The sequence below is a fragment of the Galeopterus variegatus genome, unplaced genomic scaffold (assembly GCF_000696425.1).
Source record: "Galeopterus variegatus unplaced genomic scaffold, G_variegatus-3.0.2 Scaffold10768, whole genome shotgun sequence".
Classification (NCBI taxonomy): Eukaryota; Metazoa; Chordata; class Mammalia; order Dermoptera; family Cynocephalidae; genus Galeopterus; species Galeopterus variegatus.
The window spans coordinates 62,530-67,545 of record NW_007736879.1 but is presented as its reverse complement, the minus strand read 5'-3'; the positions used below and the strand labels follow the sequence as shown (position 1 = coordinate 67,545).

At 46.4% G+C, this 5,016-nt stretch overlaps 1 long non-coding RNA gene across 1 annotated transcript in view; it reads left to right on the top strand.

The window, feature by feature from the left end:
* LOC103610217 overlaps positions 1-3,847 on the top strand; it is a 6,714-nt gene extending 2,867 nt beyond the window's left edge. The window contains exons 2-3 of the long non-coding RNA XR_552192.1: positions 1,081-1,201; positions 3,441-3,847. This is a non-coding gene — a long non-coding RNA (uncharacterized LOC103610217). The remainder of the gene's footprint in view (positions 1-1,080; positions 1,202-3,440) is intronic.
* Positions 3,848-5,016: the final 1,169 nt, after the last annotated feature.

Sequence of the window (5,016 nt, the reverse complement as noted above, 5' to 3'; positions counted from 1 at the left end):
AGTTCAGAGCAGGGAATGTTGAGAGCTGTTTTTAGCAGACTCTCATGGCCTCTGGGTCTCAGTGCTGTGCACAGGACTGGGCCATGTTTTGAGGGAGGGCACACATGGTGTAGAAACCGCTTGTGGGAAGATGGATTGGGGTATATTTTTCCAGGAGAAAAGCAAGACAGCCTGTCTTCTGCTTGATAGAAATTTTTTTCCTTTATTGAGATCCCAGCTTGGTTCTGGGTTAAAGATTCCTAGGGACAGACACATAGGGAGCCAAGTGTAGAAGCATAGGTCTGGGGGCTCTTGGAGAGGTGGGAGCAGCCTGAGCTGGGTCAGCTGTCCTGATCAGGGAACCGCAGGGCCAGGGAGGAGTTGCCTCTTCACCACGTCCCTCTCCTCTTCCTCCTTATCAGAATGGCCCTTTATTGAATGCCTCCTGGCCAGGGCATTGGCTCAACAGTGAGGCAGCTCTCTGGTGAGTGCAGGACGAAAGCCGCTGCAGGAAGACCTGCTCCCTGGTTTGCAGAGGGGCAGCTTCTCTTCTCGCTGTGTCCTTACACAGCAGGGACAGACAGCGTCCGTCCTCATTCCTTACTGCAGGGCACTAATCCTGTTCATGACAGCTCCACCGTCACGACCTAATCACCTCCTAATACCGTCACCTTGGAAATTAGGTGCTCAACATAGAAATTGCGGGGATGCAGACATTCAATGCACAGCACATAGCATATTCTTCCCCCATTCTTTTCCTTTTGACCTCCTGTGTCTTCGTGTTAAGTGGATTTTTGTAGTGAGATCTGCTACCCAGTCTGAAAATCATTGCTAATAATTGAAGCCTTTGGGTGATTTACGTTTTATTATATCTTTGGTATGGTTGATTTTACATCTTCCATTCTCCCGTTGGTTTTCAAATGTTCCTGTTTTTGTTTTTTTCCTTCCATTCTCCATTCTCCTGTTGGTTTTCAAATGTTCCTGTTTTATTTTTCCTTCTATTCTGCTTCTTTTTGGAGTGAAATATTTTTTCAGGGCTTTTCACCAGTTTTTCTGTTGGTTAGTAGTTGTTCTAATGATTACAACACTCAATTATTACAGATGGTGGAGGACTAATGTCATGCACATGCCGTCGTTCTGTCATGGTGGGCGTCGCTGGTCTGCTGTTTCGTCCTGGTCATCGCCCGTCAGCCTGAAGAGGATTCTGCAGTGTTTTCGTGAGGTGAGTGAGTGGGTTCCAGGTTCTCCTTGTATCTGTTTATCCGAGAGTGTCCGCGAGGCTCCGCCGTGGTGAAGACTGTGGTCACGTTGCCGCCTTCTGTGCTCACTTTCCTCCTTTGCTGCTTTGTGGACTCGACGCTTTGTGTCCCGCGCATCAGCAGCACCGCTGAAGCCGTGGTTTGGAATCATCTTTTCCTTGGCTGCTTTAAGGACTTTTTCACCTTCGGTTTTCTGCACGGGGTCTGTCGTGTGCCTGTTCATTGTCTTCCTGCAGCTTTCCGAGCTTCTTGCTTCTGTGGCTTGATGATTTTCACCAACTGAGGGAAATTTTGGTCCTGTTGTGGGTTTTTTTTCCTGCCCCATTGTCTCTCCTCTCTCCTCCTGTGTTTTCAGTTAGGTATGTTATGTGGCTTATTTTGGCCGGACAGGCTCTGTTCATTCTATTTTTACCTGTGTTTTCCTTTTTTACTCAGTTTGGACAATTTCTGCTGATTGGCTTCAAGTTCCCTGGCCTCTTATCTGCTGTCTCCAGCTGCTATTAAAAGCATCTAGTGAATTATTTAATCCAAATATTTTACTTTTAAATTCCAGAATTTCTCTTTGATTCTTTATTTCTTTCCTTAATTTTTCATTTCTCTGCTAAGATCCTCATTTCTTTCACCCCGTATATCCACTGTTTTCTTTCAGTTCTGGAACATATTTAAGTAGGTTAGGATTGGCCTTCAGACCAGCAAAGGGGAGTGGCTTTGAGACTCACCAGGGGATGCCCATAATGATAAGAACATGAAGGGCAGGCCAGGAATTGGGACAACAGTCTTTGGGGAGAAATTTTCCCCTTCACATGTGTCTCCCCATCTGTGCACAATGGCAGCAAAAAGCTTGATTAAAGCCAATGACACTAGAGATCCTGCTACAAGCCTTCCCTTCCTGGTCCCGGACAGGCTGCAGGGCAGGGGATGACCAGTTTCCCCGTTCTGTCACAGAACTTCAGGGAATCGCTTCACAAGTCCACGGCCTGTCCCCCCGTTCCCTGTGTCATGAACAGCTCTGCTGAGACAAACCAGGAAATGGTGGATGGTGATTACAGATACTGTTTCCACTGGTGACCTGGGTGATTTATTTAATATCTGAAAAACCACTTTAGCACTTAAAGTGCTGTGTGTGTTCCCCTGAAGCACCAGGATCTTTTTTTTTTCTTTTGACCGGTAAGGGGATTTCCACCCTTGGCTCAGCACCGTCTGCACCATGCTCAGCCAGTGAGTGCACCAGCCATCCCTATATGGGACCCAAACCCATGGCATTGGTACCATCAAGCACCGCACTCTCCCGAGTGAGCCACGGGGCTGGCCCAAGCACCAGGATCTTAATGTCAGGAGGGCATGCTGACAGGTAATAAGGAATGAACCGTACACTTCTTCAAGTTCACATGTCCATTTACACAAAAATATTGAGACCAATATCCAATTCTGTTTAAAAGTTACATGTCTTCTACTGTGTAAATGCAATCACACAAGCCACCCAACACACACACAAGCAACATATAAATATGCAACACACATCAGTTTCTGCTACCTTTCTTATGGCTTTTCTGTAAGTTAAAAAACTATATGAAAGTCTAGTAATTTTTTCTAAAAGGTGAATACAAATTAAAAACCTAAAAGATATTTTCACCTTATTTTCTTTAAAAAGAGAAAGAAAATGTTCAAGCTTCACAGATTGACCTACTCACAGTTAAATAGCCTGGCCCAGAGGCACCACTCAGTGATGTGGGCGAGGGCTCCTGACTCAGCATCGCAGGTGAGGGCTCCTGACTCAGCCTCACAGGTGAAGGTTCCTGGCTCCTCAGTGTCATAGATGAGGGCTCCTGGCACAGCATTGCAGGTGATGGCTCCTGGGTACCTGCCCCTCCTCCAGCAACTCCTCTTTTCTGGTGCACAGGCTGTGGTTCACTCACACTGGCCCCATTGGCTGGCTCCATCCTCACCATGGTGAGATCACTGTCCTTGAGTGACCACTGCCTGGTATTGCTGCACTGAGAGTTCAGTGACACCTGGTGACTAGACAGGATGACCTGCTTCCCTGTGGCATGGGTGCCCAGGAGGCCTGGCCATGCCTGCATGGCTGTTCGTCACCCCAGGCTCCTGCCTGGAGCCTCAGTGATCTACCTGTGAAGTGCAGAGAAACCATACATTTGGCCTTTGCTGTCCAGACTCTTCACACTCAGCTGTTTCCATCTCTAGCTTCGGGGCTTCCAGAGGAGCCCACAAGATCCTGGGAGTAGCTGTGCCCCCTGCTGGGCGAGGGGTGCCGGCCAACTGCTGGGGACTCTGCTAGGTCTTCACGCCCAGCACATCCAGCTGCCTCTGTCTATTCCCTGTGCAGACCCTGCCTCCTGTTTCCCCCCATAAAATCTGTCCAAATTGAACCCAGCAGATTTCCCTCTCTCTCTGTCTATATCTGCACCATACCTATATCATGTCTGTGTATGGATGTCTCTAGAGTATTTTCATTTTATGTCTTTGTTTAAATCTAAATATATAAATATTTTAGATAGAAACATATAATTTGTTTTACATCTATGTAAATATATTGATTAAAATGATTTTATCATCTCCTTCTGTTAATTAAAATTCCTGATCAGCAGTGATCCCTGAGTACCTCATACGTGTCTGCACGTGTGAATGTTTGAACACGTGGACACTGCATGTGTGTGCCGCAGGAATGACTGTGTTTGCATGTCTGTACACGTTTCACACGTGTCCATAGCTCCATGGATCTCTCCAGTTAGGCATTTCTCCCTTCCTCACACTCTTCATCCTATTTCATTTATTTTCTGCCCCATTACTTTGCTGGTTTTTATTTTTGAAAAGCATTTTAAAGATCATCTGCTTGTTAAAGTCAGTGAATCTTCCAGCCCTCCTTTTACTTGACTCTTCTACAGCATTTACTAGTATTTCTGTATTTTTTTTTCCTGATTGTAAGTATCATACTGTTCAATGTTCAATTCAGAAAATGTAGACTATGAAACAAAATAGAAAAATAAAGAAAAATCCTATAGTTATGCCAAATATTTTAACCTCTGTCAGCTCTTTTGTGCATTCCTTTTCCTTTTCCTATCTGTTTTTCTGTGCATACATCTGAATTTTTCACAAGTGGGTATCATGGGTTTAGATTCAATGTCTTATTGCAACAATTTTCACATGATTAAATGATTTGCCAAAACAGGATTTTAAGTACCTGCTATGTATCAGGAATTCACTGTTGAAAGCACTCGGCATGAATTAGCTCATTTGTTCTCTCAAAACAGCCACGAAGTGAATAATGCCATCATCCTAGTTTACAGAAGATGGAGCTGAGACCCAGTCACAAAATGGGCCTGTTCAGAAGAGATGCTGTATGAGCCGCAGGTTGCTATGGGAAGAAGCTATAGCAAAAGCCTCCTCCTGTGTCCAGGGTAGGGGGCCGTGTGCGTGGTCCTCCTCCAGCCCCAGAGCAAGACTCCCTCCCACACCAGTGGGGTGAAGGGAGGCTGTTAATGCTGCCGATGCCTGGGCAGTTGGTTCAGGAGTGATGCAGCCATGGGGCAGGGAGACCGACCTGACCAGGACAGGGGCATGTCCAACATGCAGCAGCAGATGCCTGTTCTCACCTTTGGCAGGTGTTTTTCCCTGGAGACCACCAGCCACGGGTAGCAGATTGGTCATGTAAAACCCCTCCTTGCCTGAAGGGGTAAGGCTTCCTCCTCCTTGGACTTAACACACATTGAGAGCAGAGTCTGAACACTGTAAACACAGGTGCACAGAGGGGCCTGCCTGC